This window comes from Chroicocephalus ridibundus, chromosome 1, assembly GCF_963924245.1.
Source record: "Chroicocephalus ridibundus chromosome 1, bChrRid1.1, whole genome shotgun sequence".
Classification (NCBI taxonomy): domain Eukaryota; kingdom Metazoa; phylum Chordata; class Aves; order Charadriiformes; family Laridae; genus Chroicocephalus; species Chroicocephalus ridibundus.
This window is the reverse complement of record NC_086284.1, coordinates 126,724,498-126,747,499: the sequence shown is the minus strand read 5'-3', so window position 1 is coordinate 126,747,499 and position 23,002 is coordinate 126,724,498. Positions and strand designations below refer to the sequence as shown.

Here is a 23,002-nt window from a genome sequence, read left to right as displayed (position 1 = left end):
CGGCGGGGCTGCGGCAGACGGGCCGGGGCGGGCTGCGGCGGGCGCGGGGCGGGACACGCGGGCACACCTGCACGCGCGGGGAGGCGCACGCGCGGTACCGTAGACAGCGCCCCCCCGGCCCCCGACACACACACGCGGTTCCGCAGCGGAGGGTGGGTCGGGGATGGGTCACGCCTGAACGCGGTTGCGTGTGGGTTTAAGGCAAAGCGACCGTGCCTGCAGCTCGGGCAACCGGTCCTGGCCTGTGTCACCGGGTGTCGTCGCCGTCGTCCCCTGTCTCATCAGTCCTCCTTTGTTGGAAAACGGGGGGGGGGGAGGGGGGGGAAGGGAAAATGGTATAATGGTATTTAAGGCATTAAGGCATTTAAGGCATTAAGGTATTTAATCGTTAATCTGCGCTGCGATTGCAGGTAATTAGCGTGCCTTGATCCTGTGGTACCATGGCAGGACAGGTAAAATTACACGGATTTACCTCCAAATTTCCTATTTGGTTGCAATATTGTATTATTCCACATATTTTCTCCACCCTTTCCCACCCTGATACATTCTCTCAACTTTTAAATCCATCCTTTTTTTTTTTTTTTTTTTTTTTTCTTTTCTTGGTCTGGGAATCGGGATGAACACCTATGTAAGATGGTCCTTTCCCTGGCACCACCTAGCAGGTGGCCCGCAGGAATGGCCTGGCCTGAACTTGAGGGCCACCCAACCCACCTCAGCATACTCTTCTCGGGTCTCAAGAAGAAGTAGTCTGGCCACCATCGCCTCCCACCCTCCCAACGCCATTAAGCTCGCCATCAGGGGACGAGTCACGACATGGCACCCTTCTCCAAGTGATCCATGGCTACCGCCCAGAACCAGCCCCTGCTTTTTTAGGCCATCAGCCTTAGCTTGCTGGAGCCACACTGGGTCCACACAAGCCGGACACCCTCAAGGTAATGCCACCATTCGTGTCAGCGGCTGAGCGTGGCCTCCTGAGCTGTAGGCTTCTCAAAGCCTTGCGGGGTAGGAAGAGGAGGGGTATCATGCAGGAGGTGTGGAGAGCTCGTGTGCCTGGGAGGCTGTGTGGGTTTAACCGGGAGTGTCCAGTTTGCTAAAGGCTCCACGATACGTTGTGCACCATCAAAGGGAGCCAGCCAGATGTCCCACATGGATTTTCATCCTAGGTTGGGAGAATCAGCTCCCAGTGGCATTTGTGTGATGGGAAAGGGCTGATCGGTGGGAAGGGAAGAGAGTAAATGGCATCTCTCTCTTCTCCTGGGTGTCTGGTCAGAGCTGGTCTTTTAAAGAGACCTGCTGATGGTGGGCGATAACAAAAGCAAACACAGACAGCAGTATCTGATACCCAGGAGAACATCATCTGCGCAGCAGGGAGGACAGTATCAGTTACAAGTTAAGGCGGTTGTGATTGCAATCAAGCCAATAAGTAGACGAGCACTGCTGGAGGAAAAAAAACACCCATTTTTAACTCCCAGACCTCAGCGCAGTGTCCGCTGTGGCCAACTAGGCAGTTTCTCTCAGCCGCTGGGCCGCCAAGTCTGCACTGGCCACTGGGGAACTGGTCCTGCTCTCCTTCTAGTGCCCTGGGTGCAATTTATGACCTAGGTATGCTACAGGGCAGCAGGTTGGGAGTTAGGTGTGGGTGCACAGTGGTGTCACCCACGCATGAAGTCTACTCACCGGGCAGCCTGCCCTTGGATGTGGTGGGCCAGGACTCAGCTCATCTGGTCTGCAGAGGAAAACAGCACACAGGTCAGGACAGGGCACGTGCAGCAGCAGTCGGTGCAGCCCTCCCCTCCTTGCCTTCTGCCCGAGCCAAAGTCAAACAGGCATGGGATATGCTGGCAGGTTCACGGCAACATTCCAACCCGGGAAGTTTTGAATGGGAGTCCACTCCCCCACAGCATTATGTCCTAATACCAGGGAGAATGAGTTTGGAGAAAGCGGCTAGAGAATATCTAAACAATTGTATCACGATTACACAGTAAATGGCCACCCAGAAACATCATCTTCCTCTGAGCATGTTCTCACTGTCGCTGTAGGCTCTAGTGGTGCTGGTGGAAGCTGAGCTGTAGGGGCTCCTGGCTTCATCGGTGTTTGTTTAAGGATCATCGTGAAACTCTCGCCTCTTCCTGCAAGCTTCTGTACTTCTGTATAAATACACAGAGAAGTCCCGTTGGGTTGGCCGTGGCCAGCGATACCAAATCCCCATGACTGTACAGGATGGGGCATGCAGGATCCAGAATGGAATGGCCCTCCATGAGGGTTGGACACTATTCCTGCAAACTCTTCCAGACACCTGAAGCCTCAGCCCCATGCACACTCAGGACACACGCTTCACTTGGGGTTGGTGAATTATCCTCCCAGAAGCAGCAGAACTCATAGGCAACAGGGTGCCAAATTTTATTCAAATTTACTGTTTGTTTGGCTGCTCAGATATCAATCAGGCCGTCTCTAAGGCCACCACTATACGATCTGATTTTTTAAAGCGATAAGGGCCTGAGGCAACATTTGAAACTGCCAAGAACAAAATGTGCAAAGCTATCCATGTCCAGCAGATTAGCTGCGGGAGGAAGGACAGCGCTGGGGAAAACTGAGCAGCACCACCTGGGAAGGAACAACCTGCAAGATGGAAGCTATTAAAGGTTTATCTCGCTGCCCTGAGGCGTTAGCATGTGAAGAGCACTCTGATTTTCTCCAGTGGGTTTGGGCATAGCCACCGGTGAGATCCCAGCGTCCTCTGGGTCTCCTGCCTTGCAGGCTTGGGAGAAAGCCCCTAGGGCAAGGAGAGGTGTCCCACTACAGGGCAGGAGGGCGGACAATTCCTTTTGATGTAGGGTTGAAAGAGAAGGGCCTAGCACAGAGCAAAGCAAAGCGAGCATTTGTCCAGCTTGGTGACTATTCTGTTCATTAATGCCATTTGTGGGGGAAAATGAGACAGTCACATGCAGGAACTTTGGGTGATGTGTGATCTAGAAACACCTCTGAAGGAGGCTGTGGATGATGCTGCGATACACAGCAGAGGAAGGGGAGAGGGATGCCGGGGCGGGGGGAGGGACTCTCACAGACTGTGGGACCGAGTGTTAATTATAAGATGACAGAAGTGTGCAAAATGGCCTCAAGTAGTTACTATTTGTGGGCTGCCACCGCAGACAAAGGGGGCTGGGCCTCCTGGGGCTGGCATGCCCGGGAACTGGAAAAGGGCAGCTGCTCAAGAGCTTGGCACCACGCCGGCATCACACACAACAGGTGAGAGAGGGAGAGGAACAAAACGGGCGGCGAGAGCTGCCACGGCCCTGCAGACTGTGAGCAGGGTGGCACACGGGCATCTTACACCACTCTGGGAGCGGCAAAGGGCTTTGAAGGGGAGAGGGAAGACCCTCGGGAACTGCCCTCATCGTCCCAGCGAGGCAAGTATGGTCCCCATACCGGCTTCCCAGACCCGCCTTCAGGACTGTCCTCCGATTTTCTCCCTGGGAGGTTCAGGAGAAACGCAGCCCGCTCAGGGGCTGCGGCGCATTACCCTGCCTCAAGCAGGGTCTGTAGTCTCCCAGAACACGGTATGACAAAAACAGCTTTCAAGTCTTCCTCTCCCCCTCCTTGTCCCTGCCACAGATGTGGGACCTAGGCTTACAGACATGTGTGGTTGATCCTCTGAGCACAATGACTGCATTCAAACAGATTAATTGCATATGCGAGCTGAGGTAAGTAAGTTAAAAAAATCGTCAACTTGTAGGCACTGAGAAAGTAAATATGTATAGAAATAACCTCCCCCCAAATCCAGTCATGGGGCCAGTATTCTTTTCTTTAGTATCAATTTGATAGTTGTGTAATATAACTTGTGGAGATGCCTGCGCAGCTCACCCTTGGCAAAACAATGTGGAAAACAACAGCTGTTAAGATAGATAAGTGACTGTAAACAGCATTTGTGGATGGAAAACCCAAAAGTGTCTGAGAGGGCATTTGCCCAAAGCTGGTCTTGCTGAAGGAGGGAAACAACCATCAGTCCTCAACTGATCATGCTAAAGAGGATGGCAGCCATCAGCTGGATTAAAGGGTAACCAGGGAATGAGAAAGACAATTTTGAAACAAAGAATGAGCTGGTCTGTAAAGCTGTATAAAGAAGCCTAACAATTTGTAACAGAGCAGGGAGAGGCTTCAGCCTGGGACCAGAGCAGCAGTCGAAATCCAGACTGGCACATCACGACCTCTGCCGAGACCAGACGCAGCAGCTTCCCCACCCATGAGACACTGTCAGCAGCCGGCACCCAGCGCGTGGCCTGACCCCGTGGGGTGCAGCATGTAGGGACCCACACTTTGGGTGGGTGTGGGTGACCTGCTGGGGTGCCTTCCCACCAGCAGGAGCATTAGCTGATTGTAGGGAGTAGCGTGGGCACTCCTAGAGCTGGAGTGTCCACAACCCCAGTGGGAGCAGGATGTAAGTGGGAGGACCCCCCCCTCCCTGAAGTGACCCCCTGCCAGTGAGACAGGGGTGGGTGCCTGCGTCTGTGGGATGAGAACTTCTGGGGATTAGCTACAGAAGTGTGTTTAGGAGCTTGCAGGAATTCATTAGTGTTTCATAAGTGTCTAACGTTGCAGTTGAACTGCTGTATTGCTGACATAGATCCTGAATGTATAGTCCACTGATTGTCAGTTAATTACATGTCCTTAATAAATCAATAAAGCATTTCAATCCTGATTTGGTTTAACCTACATGAGCTGAGCTATTATTTCCTGCAACAACAACCAATTAATACAAGTTTTTGACCAATCCTGTCAGGAGAGGCCTATATCCTCAGTGATCAAGGAAGGACTCACTGCATGTTGAACTGGAGACTAGGTGCAGGACAAGGGATGGTTTTTGGGGTGAACTGGCTTGTAGATGGAGACAGTGTGCTGTGTGCCTGGTGTTCAGTAACTGAGATAAATACTTACGGTGGATGGTATAGAGTTCTTCTGGCTGACCACAGCCACCAGAAGTGAAGCCTTCCAGCTATCAACACTGTTCTGATGGAGGCAAAGACAACTTGTGAGGCAGAAGTCAAACTATATTGCCAGAATTTCTCTTTTTGCCTGATGCAGGAAAAATGACCCTCATCTCCTCACTGAAAATAGGATGAAAATACTTTCTTCCATGAAATCCACCCTGTTTTCCTTGGCACATCTGGAAGTGACCGCCACACAGGGATGCAGCATTACCCAGGAATTAGCGATGAAGCTGGCAAGAAGAGCACATGTTTTGTGACAACAGGCACGGCACCTGGAGCCCTTACTGGAGCGTCAGCCAGCTTGCTGGTACACAGCCACCGAGCTCAGGCAGCTCTGGGAGTTCCCGATGCAGGCAGCAGCTGCAAGTCTGGGGGACTGATTTGGCTTTACCCCTACTGGTCCAAACAAAATGGTCCCCATTCGGCTCCTACTGGATATAGCAGCACTATGCACCATTAAAACAGGATGTCATTGGTTCTCTGTCTTGGCAGCAAGATCACAAGGCTTCACTCTCCACTCGCTCCTAACCATGGTTAGTAGGGGGTTTCTGATGGCAGGTTGTATTTGGGCACCAGCCTGCTCAGCTGCCCCAGTTAGAGCTCCGCTGTGTCCAGGGCCAGCCAGTCTGGGACGTCCAGCACGAAACCAAGTGGAAGAACAAGAACTAAATAAACTCCACAACTATTTTCAGGCCTGCTCTAACAGAGTTTTAAAAGAAAAACAAAATCAGAGTGGAAAAACATTTCTATCTTTAGCCATCAGGAGCAAGACTTATCTAAGCAGCACCACACAGGAGCTGGCAATGGGAATGGTAAGTTAGGGTTTGACTTGTTCCTAAACATCTTTTAATTGTTCAGTCAGGGCCATAGTGGGATGCTACATGATTTACAGTGCCTGCCAGAGGCCTTTCTCATTCTCCTCATGGGAGGTCCTTTCCCTAAAACAACTCACAGATGTCTGATAATTTTAAAGATTACTGCAGCATTGTCCACACTACAAGTTCTTACCAACTGAAGGTAGATGACACTGCAAACTGGGAAGCCTGCTGCGTACTGTGGGCTTCTTGGTGGTCTTTGATTTGGTTGTCTGGTTCCACTGTAACATCCTGCGATGACCAACACTGCACTCTCACCTGCAACACAGTAACACAACGTATGTAAAATAAAACACATTGTGACTGGAGGTTCTCTCTCCGGTCCTCAACATCCAGTTATGACAAAAGACATCAGGCAGCCATAATGGCAAGTGCCTGTCTTCATTACCCTGATGTAAATTTGGTGCTGTGGTCGCCACGCTGGAGTCCGAAATTCCCTTTTCTCTTTTAACAAGTCCTGTGCAGACTGCAGCACATCACACAGCCTGAGAGGCATTTGCACACAGGCCAAAGGAGGCAGACGCACATCCAAAAGGAGTTTAAAAAGCACTGAAGCCTTTCTCATTATAATCAGTAGTAGTTAAGGACCGGACCTGTGCAGATGATTTGAAAAGCTGGATGGGCCTCAGTTTGTATTTTTAGATGCTTGTGTACCTTGGAAAATCTGCTTTGAATTTCCACAGTTCAGCCTTTCTGCTCAGATAGCCAGGGTACATTTGACATGGACGTTTGTAGCAGACCTGCATCAAAGCAGATCCGCTCTGCAAAGGCATGACAGGAGCTCAGCACTTGTGCCACTGGTGTCCGCAGATCCATCACGTTTTTCTCAAAAACTATCAATTCTGGCTGAATAAGACACCACAAGTTACGGGCAGAGGGAAGGGAAGACCATAAGCAAATCACTCCACCACGTCTGGTCTAATGATGGGACAGACAGAGGAAGACAGCGCATGCGGCAATGCTGCTATTATTTACATAAGGCGATACCTTTGTTTTTCTGTTATTCAAACCCTATATATCAGCTGAATAACACAAACCGTTGGAGGATATAATCGTGACAAGACCCGCAAGTCAGCTAGAGTTTTGAGTTGTACTTTTTTTTTTCCTCATGGGAAACATCCCCAAAATACCAACATGCAAATCTGTTCTTCTGCATGTTAAAAGTATTCCCCAGGCAACCAGGATCGGGAGCTGAACAGAAATTCCCTTTTCTCCCCACCCGTACTTCCTTTTGAAAAAGCAGTCGCTACTGGTAATCAGAGATCAGCTACTATCACCCGATGTTCTAAGCACTTCACAAATGAACACTCAATACCAAAATGGCCTTAGCTAACCAGTTTTATTACAAGCTTTTTTTGTCAATTGTAAGAACATAAGACCTGCAACGCACCAAAGGTCCATTTAATTCACTATGTCATCTCCAGCTGTGGTCAGTAGCAAATATTTAGAAAAAGGGCCTACGAACAGGTCAAGTACAGAGTGACCGATGTGACCTTCCGGGTGCCAGCAGCCTGCTGCCTTGGCATTTCCCAAGTGACAGCTAAGTAAACTGGGCGTAGTCCCAAACCTAATCTGTGTCTCACTTTGGAGAAGCAGTTTGCATCCGGCACGTTGCACCTCACCCTCCAGCTCGGTGGCGTGACTGCAGCCTCTGAAAGTTCACCTGAGTGAGCTTTAGAGGCCAGCAACCGCGCAGAGGCGAGAGCAGGTCTCAGTGCCAAACACGTGAACAGCTGTAGCCTGCGCTGGGCTTTGCACTAGTACTTTTCATCATGGTTCAGCAAGATGGTTTAAAGCTGCTTCTGGTCTTGCCAGGTAAGTCACCATCAGCCTCAGGGGACCCACAGATCAGCCCTCCCATGGGGTGTGCAGTAACAAGCGGACCATAGACTTCAGTTGGACACATGCTAGTGTCTCTGATGAGTGAGGTACCTAGCTCACCTAGAGGTACACCTAGAGGTGTTCATCTTACTGTCACGGTCGTATTTGAGCAGTCACCCACACGTCAACACCACCAAACAACATACTAGCCTACAACATATGAGTATATAGAGAGTTCTGAATCTTCAACTCTGAGATGCTTCTTTAGATGTGGCCTCCTAGCACATGGATACTGCCTCTCATTTTTCAGTCGAGATGACCAACTAACTGAGGTGGCCTGCATGTCACCTGTGGTGACCCAGTGACTCATAGTCCTTCCTTGCTGCACTGTGAGAAGAGGCCTGCCACATGGATTGATGCACTCTGCTAGACACATACGTAATTTATAAGTGCTAATTAATTGAATAATGGGTTGGTTAGGAAAGGCCCTGGTCTACATTGTATTCAAAATGCCCTCTGGAAAAAGGCTGGTATGGTTAGTAACATGGGTACTCTGTTAAATCTGATACCTTTGTAAGAGAATCTGTCCCAGCATTACTGATGGGCCAGAATTTAACAATGAAGATGTATATTTTATTCTCCAGAAGAACATCTTTCAGATGGCAAACGTTTGGTCATTGGGAAGAGTGTGCTTCGTTCCCGTGACAAGCAGTGGGATGAATATCCTGTTATAAATGGAAAGCAAATAGTTTACTCGAAGGGCTTTAAATGTCATCAGTCTCTTAGAAAATGCATGTCAGTAGGTCTCGTGACTCTGAAAGCAGCGTGGCTGTTCAATGTAACTTTTGCCTCCACCTAGGCCCACTGGGTGCCTATGACTGAGAAGAGCTATCTTTATACTGACAGCCTTGTTCCAGGTCAGGGAGGCTCTGGCCTGCCTCTGAACTGAAAGTCTGAAGCACTGGACAGATACCGCTGTTTCAGTTCTTCCATGTTTATCTCAGGGATCAGGTTTCCAGGAATCTGCTGCAGTTGAGTTCCCCTAAGGAAATGGCACAGGAAAGTCACCCACATCAGGTGCTCACAACAGGCCTGCAAATCCCTCTCTCCCCTCTCGGCTTCAAAGCACATTAAAGATATAAAGCATATACATTGTTATGGTAGGTACATGTGGTGCACGGGAAGCTGGTGGCAGAAGAAAGAGTGGAACCAGTGCTTTGCCACCTCGGATATGGCTTCATGCAGGTGATGGCACCGTCCTTGCTAGTTGCAGGCGCCTGGGAGAGGGGCGCAGGTGGGAGCCTCGCACAGAGCCACGTGCAGCTGCCCAAAGCCTGCGTCTGCTGGGCTCACGAGAGAGAACTATGCACATCTTGCCTTGTGCCTCCCACAGAGCAAAGTGCCTTCTAGGTATTAATGAACTGAGTCTGGCAGCGTTGCTTTTCTAAGGTAGAAAGGCCCCCGTTTCACCAGCGGGAGAAACTGTGGGTTTGCCTGCATGGAGATGCTCTGGAAACCTGATTTGAATGAACTTTGCAAGCTAACAAAACTTTAAAAAACTTAATTGAATCACATTAAAGCCCCACGTGGGCATTTTAAGTGAAAGGTATGTTTATTCTCTGCAGTATGCTTCACCTCCAAAGCAAATTGAAGAACATTTAATTTCTTGCCCACCCTAATTCTTACTAAAGGCGTGCACTTTAATGCAGTTGGTTTACCTATTTGAAATTCACACTTGTAGTTCAATTAGATGACTTTACTCCTTAGTTTTCCTTTGTAAAGAAGCCATTCAAGAGAGAGGAGAAGGGACTTGTTTAGGATCATCCAAAAGAAGCGCCGAGAGCAGAAGTGGGGGAGCCCAGACATGCACAAGTATTCAGGGAAGTGGCTTTCCTCGTCACTACCCTTCTATCACTGCTGGATATGTTTTCTGTGGATCTAGCCCTACTGCACTCTTCTTCTACCCCTACCACATCAGGCTTTGCAACAGACCCAAACAGCAGAGGCAGGACAGGAAGAGAGAGCTAGCAGGTGTCTTGTCTGGCTGCAAGCAATGCTGCCTAGAAAATTCATGAAAATGCCACAGCCTTCAAGACTGCAAAGTCTGGGGATCATTTATTCTGCCCTTCCAGCACAACACAGACAGTATAATTTCATTCCATTACTTCTTCAGTCAGCCTGATAGCTTATCTTTGACTGAAGCATAAAGTCAGGTATTTGCTGCAGTCAAATTGTTCCAGGCATTTTGCTGGATGTGTTTTTTCCATTGAAACCAATTTTCCTTTTAGTAAACTACTTTTTTATAATCTTTTCCCCTCTGACAGACATGCCTTTTTGTGCAAATTCATAGTCATTGCTTTCTTGGGGATGCAGCTTTGTTCTATAGCAGTTAAAAAAAAAAAAAAAAAAAAAGGAGGAGAAAACCCCATTCCTTTCCAGAGGTCTGAAATTATTACACCAGCGTGAATGCAAATTCTCCTAACCTCAAATACATCTCTTACTGTCACTGCTATATCTAGCTTCTTGAGCACATACAGTGGCTTCGTTTGTCTACCTCACCATGTCAGTAATGAAGCTGGAGCAGGAACACCAAAGCCTGCGAGTTTTACAGCATGGTCCCAGCCTCAGGCACTCCACAGGAGCCAAAAGGAGAACCCAAGGAGGATTCTCATCTACCTTGAGGAGCTTCAAGGTAGTTACTTGAGCCATGAATTTAGCCTTTTCTCTTCCCCCAGCCCAATGGCAGTGTGAGGTTGGGCAGTGCAGAGAGATTCAAATACACATATGGATAAAGCATAAGAATGACCAAGACAGAAAAATGGAGAATAGCCTCTATAGCATAGATAATTCACCCACAAATATTTGAGTCTTATGGGACTAGACTTACCATGCTGCATTGTCTTAGCATTCTGGGATCATCAGTAACACTCAGAATATACATAAGAAGTTTTCCAGTGCTGGATTTTAACATGATATTAAGGACAAGAAGCACTGTTTCTTACCTTTTCCTGATGCAGAAACTGAGAGATGGGGAAAAGCAACTCGGCCTTGGTCACATTAGACAGATGTTTACTAGAGAACTGGGCACAACACCCAGAAGTCAAATGATAGTTACAGTATGTTTGGCACCCTGATTCATAGACCCATCTGTCCAAAGCTCATGGGGTCCACAGCAGAGCTGGGTGCAGTCATTAGGTAGAGATCTGTGGACGTGATCATCTCTAGCAACATTCATAGACATCCACCCATCCCACTCTCTCTATACCAAGATCCCTTGGACCTGGACCTTTCCTCAGACTTAGAGTTCTCCATCTGGAAAACTACAGCGGCCTGACAAGCCCTGTAGAAACAATGTTGGAATCATCATTAACCTGTCAGGGACTTATGCCCAGACCTTTATTATAGTACCCTTACAGGAAGCTGAATAAAACATAGCGTATTCAACAGAGACTATGACAAATGCATCATGTTTGCCCATTTTCTCATTTGCCCCAGGAGAGAGTTAGAATTCTTTCTGAGCAAATGAGTTTTAGCTTTTCCCATTAGCTTTTCATAATATTTAGTGCACAGATTGGGAGGAAAGGGCTTTCAGCAATTTTGGCTGAAAGTAAAATGACTAAAGGTTAAAACTGAGAGCAGGAGGGAAGGTGGCACTGTTCCAGAGAAGTTCCCAGCCTCCTTCTACTGGTCTTGACTGCATGAGGAGTTTAAAAATGGCAAAAAATGACAGAACCAGACAAATCCTTACCCAGGTAGTGGAATGGGCTGTTCAGGTCAGACACTGTGACTCACAGAGGCTGATCTAATGCAAATAGCCAACTTAAAAATGAAGAGCTTATCTGTACTGAACTGTCACTTTTAGCCTTGGTTAAGTCAATTTAGATCTCTCTGGTGAGTTAACTTTATGGTGACACTAGACCTGTGAAATCTCACACGGTCTGAGGCAGGTAAAGGGGCATATTACATAGCATGGGGTATCCTGCGTACATGCTTGTATCTATCATCTGTCCTAAAGGACCATCCACTCTCCTCCAAACCATTGTGCCCTCCACGTTGGAATTGAAATAAGCAGAGGTGAACAAACACTGAGCACATGGATGCAGTCTCCTGCTGATTACAAACACTAAATTGGAGGCAGATCAGGAGCTTCTCGAGTGTTCTCCTCAAGCCTAGACTTTGCATAGATGCATGCCACTCCTAGGAGTTGCACCAAGGTCATCACACTACTACCTACATTGAGTAGCTGCCAGCACCATACAGCCTGAGTCACCACCAAGCTGGACTGCATACCCTATCCTCTATCCCTTGCATGATCTACTCGAGATGGGGCTTGCCTGTACAGCAGTGGAAGCCTCAACTAAGAGCACCAAAGGAATGCATCCCTCAAAAGGAAATTCATTATCTAGACACAAAAAATTTTTTTCTGACAAAACTGTGTCAACAGCAGGGCTTTCACAAGCTCTGTTTTTTTCACACTCCTATCCAGCTCAGCTTCACGAGGAATACAGTGAAATATAGGCTAAATGCTCTGAGCTAGCTAATCCTTTAGCATTTCTATGAGAGCAATCAAATACATATAATTGATCACGTGTCGAATGTTGCAGCACACAATAGCCCACGGCTAAAGGAAGCAGACCATACTTCATTTTGTGCTGTTTTCAGGGAAGTGGGAGGGAGGAGTGTTTGCTTCTCCACAACCCACAGCGTGGGCAGGGCTTCGGGAACTTGAAGGTCACCCTTACACACTTCCACACAGCATCGCCTGCCTTGCCCTAGTCTGCAGCTACGGGACACCGGCCCAGAGGACGTTGGTCGTGACTGAGGCAGACACACGAGGTGCACAAAGAGTGGGAGAGCGGTGGGGGAAGGAGAGGGCCTGTTGCAGCCCTTCCGCACAGAGGCACGTGCGGCACATGGGTGCCCGGACTGCTGTTTGTCACACCATGTATGAAGGAGAAAAATGAGACTTAAGGAAGGTGATGCCACTTGTGGTGTATATCCTATGGCAGATGAGCCGCAATTCTTTGTCTGTACGATGTTAGAAAGCGGGGGTGGTATTTTTAAAGATATTTTCTATACTGGAGCTAAGAACGGCAGGTTTCACAATGAAGCTGTTGTTCAATTAAACGTGAATCAGTGTGTTTGCAGACCTGACAGAGACAGGGAAGTAATAAAACAAAGACACTAAAACTTATCAGTATTTCTTGCCATTTCTTAATGATATTTCTAATCTATGCCTTTGACCCTTTGGTGATTCTACTTCGTTCTCTGCTGCTGTAACATTTAGAAAGTAACTGAAATTTTTATGCCAGTTGTTAGCTTATCATGTTTGCTTTATGACAGCACAAGACAAAGGCCAATATATCATAAAATAAAAGTCCAACTCCATATTTAGACTCCTGAGTAAATGGCTTGAATTTCAAATGAACAGATCTCACAATCTCTCTCACTGCTTTTAATAGAAACTCGAGGGTTCCTGAAAAATCAAGTATTTTATCAGACTGTCAGATATGGTCTGGGGACATAAATTTTTGTGCAAATCATAGGCACAGGCCTTCAGTGAACATCGTGTCATTAGTACACTTATTGGGCGGGAAGACTCCTTAGTATAGGTAGGGACCTCATGAGGATATTTGTGCTTTTTCTTTCAAATGACTTGAGGGACAGCTTTGCATCCTGTCAGGCTGGTTTAGCCCCAAAGGCTGGACCACCAAAGACTTCTGTTGGCCTACGTACCGGTCAGGACAGCAAAGGGGTGAGCTGCCTTTCTGGTGTCACTCTTGCAGCAAAGGACTGTTTTCTGCCTGAGCACAGCCTTGACAACATGCCATCTCCACAGCAGAAACACCTCCCTGGTAAAACTCCCTAGTGCTGGAAAAGTTGCGGCTGACCAACCTGCTCTTTTGACTACGTTTGCTCACTGAGTGAGTGTGGTCACACTAATGTATGGGTGCTTTACATTGGCAAAGCTTTCACTTCCAAGAAGAGAGAAGAGTTAAATCAATGGCAGACCTATTCAGCCTATCGGAATTTAAATTTGGGAGTAACATTGGTATAGACTTGGTTAAGTGAAAAACAACCTCCCCTTGACACATACACATAACCACAACAGTTGTGCAGGCATGCAGCTATACATCGGACATTAGCCTGAGAAGATTCTTGGTGACTGAAGAAAGACTTCATAGAATAGAATCATAGGATTTGTTTAGGATAGGACCTTTAAAGATCACCTAGTCCAACCCCCTGCAGTAAGCAGGGATATCTTTAACTATATCAGATTGCCCTCGTCAAGCCTGGCCTTGAATGTCTCCAGGGATGGGGCCTCCACTTCCATGCCATTTGGTCACGTGTCAGGATTATGCAGAAGAAATGGCATAAAATGAAGTTACAAGGTGGCAGATTCAAAGCTAACAAAAGGAAAGGCTTCATCAAATGCATAGTTAAATTCTGCAGCTTGCTGCCAACAGTCCTGTGGAAGCCAAAAATAGATTTCGAAAAATGATTTGACAAAGTTGCGGTCAGATCTATTAAGCGCTATAAAACAGCAAGATTTTAGGAAGCTTTCAGGAACCCACAGCCTGGCAAGTACACCAGAGAATGGTATAACATTACATGCCTGCCTTTCCATACAGTTTTCTCTAAATATCTGCTACTAACCACCAATGAAGAGAGGATGCTAGACTAGATGGACATTTAGAGTGATCCAATACAACCATTTTTCTTTTAAAACCCTCTATGCTGGTGCTAATTAACCTTAATGATGAAGGTTGTTAACCACAGTGGTTCACCAACTGCTTCATAAGCAGCTGAGCCACCCCCGCAGCCCAGGCAACGCCTTGAAGAGACAAGCTCTAAATCGATGGGGAGGTAGTCATGCCATGTTCTCCCTGGGTTAATTTATCCAGCTGCTGCCTACAAGAAGGTAGAACTTCTCAGGCACTTAGTTCACCTGGTGCAGACGAGCCCTAAGGGGTTCGCCCAGCTGAGAGGCAAAGGACTGTGGCGGGCAAAGATATTGATTCCAGGTCTCCCAAGTGCTTTTCCAGCACCCAAATACCTGATCTGTTGTGCTTCTCAACGCAGGAGACAAGTGCAGGACAGGGAGGAGGTGGTAAAATAGGCAAGAAATAATAATTATGCATTTGGTGAAAAGGATATTGCAAACTTTTATAGATCAGCACATCATTCCCCACTAAAGTTTACAGTGCACACCTCACTTTGGCAGCCTTCTTCATTGGTGTGAGCAGTCCTCCCTGTGCAGAAAACTGAACGTGGCTGGGAACCCTGCTGCAATAGTGGTTATTACTGCTGGTACACATAAGGTCAAACTCTGTTTTGGTGAGGAATTTGTCCCCTGAGCTGTAACATGGATTGGACTTGCGTACACAGGTGAGGCAAAAACATGCAGTAACATAACATGGTTAGCAGAGAACTGGTCTGTAACACGACCCCTTGGCACAGAGATCTGCCTACGTAAATGCCATTCCATTTGGCATGGCAAATAGATGGGGGTGATAGATGGGGGAACGAAGTTTCTAATGCCGCTGCATTATGCTACTGCTCCCAAACCTAACAGAGCCCAGACCCTTGTGATTCCTAGTCTTTTGCCTGAACCACTGGGCCCTCTTACTATCTGCTACCAGCTATAGTCCTGTCACCATGGGCAGGAAACCCCTGAGGTACCTCCCTGAGGAACACCAATGGGAAACCCAGGTATAATTCCTGCTTCTGCCCCAGGATTTCTCATCGTTACTTAGGAAACTGAATAGGTGACATCTCTGTACCTCCACTTCTCTTCTGTAAAGCAGGGTGTACAGCAGTTTTAAACCCCTCAGGAACATGAGGGGAATGCAAGGATGCAAGGGAAGCTGAGACCACCACAGCATGGGAGACAGGCAAGCCCTGTGGATGGTGCCTGGTGGACAGAACCTGGATGAGCTTTTTCCCTGACATGCAAGGCAGGTGGCTGCAACCAAAGCTCACCCTGCCTATGGAAGACCTCCTGCATAAGTTGAGGTAAATTCAGACTTGTTTTCTTTTGGCCTGCTCAAGCTTTGTCTTAGGAGGCCAGCAGAACAGATAGCTGACCTGTGGAGCTTTGGGTCAACCAGTCAGGACCTCAACTAGAAGAAGATGCTCCACCTCCCATCCAGAAACCTCTTTGCGCCAGCATCACAAGCAGCTTGTCCTGGCACAGCTGAAGAGCCCAACACCAAAATCTCCCATCTCAACACCATTGCTGGGAAGAATCACAGTTTCTTAAGACTTCCCTGAATAGCCATACAACTGCATATCCCAGAACAGCTTGTTCTTCCTCAAGCCATGTGGTTATTTCATTAAGTGGTGGGCTTTGGGGTAGTTACTTTATCACCAGCTGCAGTGGGCTGAACGGTTTCCCGCTGTTGATTAAGGAAATAAAGGTCGTCAAGGACAGATTTTCCTGAAGTCCTTGTGTGAAGCTCTTCCCCTCTGCATGCTCTCCACTGATTGTATTGCTTTGCCAAGCCTTGTTAAGGCTTCTCCATTGTTCTTTGTATGCTGTCAATCAATTGTGGTTGCCGGTACACATTGGCAAGCTTTGCAAAGACCAATATGCAATTGAAATCCTTAATTAACGCCACGTAACATTCAGATGTATTCACTAGGGAAGGGACATGTGAAAGAAATCAAGCAAGAAACCTAGCAGAATGGGGGGAGGGGGGTGGACCTCTTCCAAGGATTTTATCTGCAGAAAGATCTAATTAAGCTAGAATAATATGCAAGCTCGCTTAAAAAGAAAATGAACATCAAGAGAAGCTGAAGCTAACAACCAGCTGTCTCGTCTTTGAGAGTTAAATGCATTAGCTCCAGAGGTAGAGAAGAAAGAGAAAAATAGGCTTAGGACTTGTGTATCTTAAAACAAGTGAAATCTACACCCACTGGTTTAACACTGCAAATCTTCCACTTCATTTGCATCACAGGGGCAGGTCTATTCACTAAAGGGTCCCTCTATTTGCCAGCTAAAAATCATAGGCTTTGCTGCCTGTTGTTGACAAATCTAGTCCTACCCTTCCACTTTCTCTCCAGACCAGCCCATCCCAGGCTTCCTACCTCAGCTTTGCTGCCTGGGGTATGTCTGAGAGGCAGCGCTGAAGGCAGGGTGACCAACAGGCAGGCTGGATTTGGGATTGAGGGAAGATGAGGCCATATTTCTCATAGAGACCTCATGGGGGTGGGGGGAACATGGAGAAATGTGTTAAAACATCATTTCAAAAGAGAAAAAATAGACTTTAGATAGTGATTTCAAATGCGTCTAAGAGAGTTAGGTACCTGGGTGACCTTCTCAGGGAGGTGGATGCCCAGTCCCTCTAGGGTGTGTCTGCACTAAAAGGAGTTTTCCAGCATATATATATATTGCTAGAGCCATGACAAAAATATTTCAGTAATGGAGATGCCATTCATACCACCGAAGGAGTTATTTTCTCAGTTACCTAAATAGACTAAGCTGTGTAATTTTTTTTTTTTTTTTTGCAAGCATAATTGAAATTATGTTAGGGCCAGCACTGATATGAGTTTGACGTGTATTCTCCCATGTGCTCCCAACTAGTATACCCCATCCAGACAGCAAAAATTTTCAATGCAGAATAATCCATATGCACATTATCAATATCACCATGACCCTTTAGCAAGGGAAAAACAAACCCAGGGGAAAAGTATTCACTCTAGTGTGAGACGTCACACAGCTCTGCTGAAGAGCCACAGCAGTAACTCTGATTTTCCGGCCTTTTATTTAACTTTTCCATTCAGTGGTCTGTCCTCAGCTCTCAGGACCCTGAGGATGCCAAAGGTTCCTTTATGGTTGGGAAGTTTCTACCTCTCTCTAAGCATTACCAGAAAACAAACTTATACCCATCAACCAAAACCATCATGAAAGCACAATCCAATCTGCAAACTCTGCAGGACGATGGAGAAGCTGAGCAGCCTTCAGACCACAAACCAACACAAAGTGCCTGGACTCCCTAGCAGTGATTGTCAGCCATGCATAAATTTATTCCCAAGAAGATACAGTGTTGTTGGAATCCAGATGAAGAACTGGATCGAAGAGCTTTCCCTCACTGCTGTAGTTGTCTATTAAACAGACATGTAAAATATTACACTATTATAGACAGATTTGCTCAAATGTCTGTTCTCCCCTCTTCCTTAGCTGAAAGGTGGAAGGGAAAGTGTGCATTTCTATAGTCCAGGAATCAAGATACGTTTTGCCTAAATGTGGAGTGAATCAAAGATCTAGTTTTTCAGTAGACTGACCATTTTTCAAAGACCAAGCATGCATATATTTCTATGATTCGACTAAGACCAAAATGGGTGAAAGGCTATCATCCTGTGCCCTTGGAGACTCCACTTGAACCCTCTCAGCTCTGGCTGAGATTTAACCACTCTTTTGACAACTCTCCAGCCCATTCATGTGGGCAATCCACTGAGAACTCAACAGCAAATCAGGGAGTAAGAATTCCCAAATGCCAGTGTTGAGACCTGGTCTAACTAAAGACATGATCTATCACAATTTCCTCTTGTAGCGGGCAGTGAGAGTGGGCTGGTCAATATCCATCAGAACAGAGACAAAAATGAGATTAAAAATTTAGAGGTGTGGAGGTCTTAATTATTTTGAGAACAGCAGAGCCAAGCAGCTTTTGAATACAAAGATGAGGACTTACAAAGATGATGAGAGGGCTGGAGCACCTCTGCTATGAGGACAGGCTGAGAGAGTTGGGGTTGTTCAGCCTGGAGAAGAGAAGGCTCCAGGGAGACCTTATAGCGGCCTTCCAGTACCTGAAGGGGGCCTACAGGAAGGATGGGGAGGGACACTTGATCAGGGAGTGTAGTGATAGGATGAGAGGTAACAGTTTTAAACTGAAAGAGTGTAGATTTAGATTAGATATTAGGAAGAAATTCTTTACTGTGAGGGTGGTGAGACACTGGCACGCGTTGCCCAGGGAAGTTGTGGGCGCCCCTTCCCTGGAAGTGTTCAAGGCCAGGCTGGATGGGGCTTTGAGCAATGTGGTCTAGTGGGAGGTGCCCCTGCCCAGGGCAGGGGGTTGGAACTAGATGATCTTTAAGGTCCCTTCCAACCCCAACCATTCTATGATTCTATGACTCCAAGTGCTGGAAGATTTTGAAATAGAAAATTAATAAAGGAAAAGCAGGATAACGATGCATTATCGTATACTTTATATGCACACGTATAACGACTGTGTTATTCTTTAAAAAGGGTCAAATAGCATATGAAGAAAATGAGCAGCTAAAAAGCAAGATCTGGATTCATAACTGATGCACCAAGACAATTACCTCCCCTTACCCCAGTTTTATTTGAGAAAAATGATTTAAAATTTCTTGAGTTTTTAATTGTGTTTTCTCAGGCATTTCTAATGGGTCATATTTCAGCTGCAGCATAGTGTCTCTAGCCTTCTATTTAAGTAATACTTTGTTTTGGTGAAGAGAATAAACATGGCCTGGGAACAGACTGCAACTTCCTCCAGTCAAATTCACAAATGTAATTCTAGGCTTTTACGTCCTGCTGCAGTCTTCTGCTGAAAAATATATATTATTATATATGTGATTATTAAGGTAATCATAAAACATGACATATTGTTTGACTTTGTTACAATAACCCCCCCTTCTCTGATTGGCAAAAACCATCTTTGTCTACATCACATCTTTGTCAGCTCTCTGACTGGCAAAACACGTCTTTGTCATCAGTGGCATACCAGGCTACTTTATCCTGGATTTTACCCATATACTCAGGAATGTTTGACATGACTATAAATACTTCAGTGCTGACACATAGTTTTTCAAAAATATTTCATCTCAGTTATAATGCAAAATAAAGCCAAGTGCCTGGTAGAGGGGAGACAGTATGAGAACCACGGTCTAACCATTTTCTTTACCTGAGTGACTAAACCATGAAGATGGCACTTCTGAGACCGTGTCTTTGTGGGAAAATGCACCCAGCTGAGAAGCTGGAACAGGCAGAGCTGGTGGAAAATCCCCGGCACAGCACACAGCCCCTGATGGGAGAGCCAGCTCCAAACAGTTAACACATTCCTGGCCCAAAGAGATTTCCTTCCCACAAGTCCTGGCTTGTGGAGGGCAGCATGATCTGAGACATAGCGCTTACAGGACACATCTCTCACTGGAATGCATTGCGGAAACAGGGGTTAAAAAATACAGTCTGTGGTAAGAGGGTGTGAAGTTTGCCTGCTCTGGGGATACAAGCAACAGGCGAAAAAGCCCAAAGAGGAGCACAAGGGGAAGTTTCTTACTCTTGTCGACAGCATCAGGGCCTCGAGACAAAAGGAATTCACAAAAGAAAAGGAAATAATCCAGTCTGGCTTCGTCCTTACAGCCTGATAACGGTGAAGACCAAGTCTCAGCTCAAGGCTTAGGCTTCGGTATTTCTGCTTGTTCCAAGGAAGCTTCCTTGACTTATGACCTCCAGAGCAGGAATCTCCTGCTGAGACCTTGACTGGTAGAAGAGAGGGGCTAGCTGTCCTTGCCTGATGCCCTTTTCATCATTTCCTGCCAGTCCTCAGAGCAGGAGGAGCAGAAAAAGCTGTTAAGGCTAGGACCACGTATCTCCAGCCTCCTGTGTGATGTTTAGGCAAAATCCCTGTCAGCCACACAGAAATGCCTCAGTGGCGAAGCGCATTGCTGCATTTACAGCAACATCAACTTTTGTTCTGCAGTTCAAGGAGAAAATGCTGCAGAACAGGACTCCCCTCTTGGCTTTTTCCGCTACCCTTAAGGGCAACTTGGGACAACAAAAGAGAGTGACTGTGAAAGTCATTTTTCTGCAAGGACACTGCTCCCTTGCAAACCAGCCCGTAGCACATGGTGGCGCCCGGGGCGGTGCCGTGCACTGACCCCGTGCACACATGGCCGGAGGCTGACGTAAAGCACCTCTGTCCTTCCACTCGGCCTTGCGGAGGCACCTAGCATGCGATAGCTGTGCTGCTGCTCGGCCAGTTGCCCAGGCTGACCCGTAGCTGGACCTGGGGCTGGTACATACTCTTTCCTGCTCGCTCTGATGCCCCGCTGGCTTTCCACTGCCCACGTGCCAGCACGGGGCCCTTCATCAGTGGAAACCTGCTCCCTCGCCTTGTGTCCTAGCCGTGCTCCGAAAAGAGCCCAAGAAGGTGCAGGGTGCTGGTACCCTGCTGCTGCCGTGCCCTGAGGAGGCACCGGAGGAGCAGCCCCGGGGCTGGAGAAACGCTGTCTGGCACCAGCTCTGGTCCGGTATGCTGACCAAACCAGTTACACCAGCACCGCTGTCCTCCCAGCCCCCATGCCGAGCTGGCTGGGGACACAAGGAGGCTTCCAGGTGGACAGGGGTGGGGATGGGACCTGTGGAGCTGCTACAGCTCCTTCTTGGGTGTTAGCCAAGAAGGAAAGCCACGTAGCACCTCGACCCACGTGGTTTGGGGCCAGCCATTACAGCCACTTGCTAACATTGCAGGTTAAAGTTGTAGCATAAGCAGGGCTGTGCTATAAGTACTGGTACGCAGCATAATTAAGCAAGGGGCCACCTAAAGAAACAAATATGAAGCTCTCCATAGAGCCATAGTTATCCCTCATGCCTCCCATTTTCCAAGATGAATACTGTTTTTTCTCCCTGCTTGTAACAGCCTTTTGACATCTCTTCAGCCTTGGAGACCTTTCCGGTAAAATTTCCCATGTCTCCCAATTAATTCCCTTAGAGCTTCTCTAGCATGTACAAAAGCCCCATCCCTTCCTTTCCTTCACATACGTACCCTGTAGGCTGGGATCACACATTGATCTCGTTTTTCCTGTCCATTTCTTTTGCTGCCTCCCTGCCCCATCATCTCCTCTCATTTCCCTTTTCTACTGCTCTACTTTTTCCCCAGTTCCAGGGAAGGCCAAACAGAGATTTCTGCTGTGGACTCTGTGGGGCTGCAACAAATGTGCTTCTGGCTGGGAACAAGGTCAAAAGAGAGAGAAAGAAGACATGAAGCCTGACTTACCAGGCTGATGACCAGGGCAAGCTTTTCTGAGGACTGACACCATAGGTGGGTAGAAAGCAAATGACTTTCAGAGAAAAACACCCAGTGTTCCACCAAAGGTGACATGGATCATGCATGACTGGGCCAGGCCAGGTGTGTGGCTCCAAGATCTCTCTTACATCCCAGCACTCGTCCACTCCACTGTGAGTCACACACCGGCACCGCAGGCTGGAAGACATCTGGTTTATAATACAGAAGGGTCTCCCCCAATCAGTTGTTGTGTTTGTCACTGTTTTTCCTCCTCATCCTTGCGAAAGAAAATATATTATTCTTCACTAGTACTTACATGTGATTAGAGCTTGTCTTGGGTGAGAGACTGCTGCTTGGGTCAGAGCTCCTGGGTAGATGTAGAGCAGACATCTGATATGAAGGGAAAATTTCCAAAATGCCATAGTTTCACACCACCAGGTCAAAGCCCTTCTCTTAAAGCCATTTTCTTTCTACCCACCTACGGTGTCAGTCCTCAGAAAAGCTTTTTCTAGGTGGTGATCCACTTAGGAATTTTCTACAAACATAAAAGCAACATAAGCATTGCTGAATGAACTGACTTTACGCCAGGCACACATTCCCACTCATAACTGGTGTATTAAAGTCACAACCGTGCTTATCCCTCCCTCCCCTCCATTTTGACTCAGAAAGAGAAAATTGTCTTCTGGGTATGAATGACACAAAACGCCAATATCCTTTGCTCATCCTTGCAACACGTGTGGCAACACTGCTTTGACAATGCACCTGCCTCGGCCTGCAGCTCACCTGGTATCGGCTGTTGTGCAAGCGCCTTCTGGAAACCCCACAGCATTTTTCCTGTGAAGCCAGCAGGGGCTGAAATTGGGTCAAGTTCTGAACCTGAATCACTGCTTTGGTGGGGACAGTGTAAGCAGCTGCCCAAGCCAGCACAGCTCCGATGCTTGCCCTTTCCTTCCCACGCACCACTGATCTGCTCTGCTGAAGCGGCCGTCCCAAGCTCTCTGGGCAAGGGCCCCAGGCGGGCAGGTGTGTAGTGGAACATCTTGGTAGGGACATCTCGGTTCCGGTGAGCTTCTGCTTGATGCAATTTGGGTTACAGTGGGACCAAAGCTAAAGCCCTGCTCGCTGCCTGGGAGCTTCATCCAGCCGTTGCAGCCCACATTGCTGGCGTGCCTGGGACAGCCCTGGCTGCTCGCGAGACAGACCGTGCAAACATTGCAGACAAAAACGTGCTCCAAGCCGTAACTTGTTGCAACACTTTCAGGGTTATAACCTAAATCCATGGATGTGCATTGTG

The 23,002-nt window shown here is 47.4% G+C and overlaps 1 long non-coding RNA gene across 1 annotated transcript; it reads right to left on the bottom strand.

Moving 5' to 3' along the window:
- Positions 1–1,435: 1,435 nt before the first annotated feature.
- On the bottom strand, positions 1,436–19,725 carry LOC134522768 (uncharacterized). The gene is made up of 3 exons (XR_010073130.1): positions 19,606–19,725; positions 5,994–6,118; positions 1,436–1,726 (listed from the first exon to the last, which is right to left on the bottom strand). It is a non-coding gene; the product is annotated as an uncharacterized LOC134522768 (long non-coding RNA).
- Positions 19,726–23,002: the final 3,277 nt, after the last annotated feature.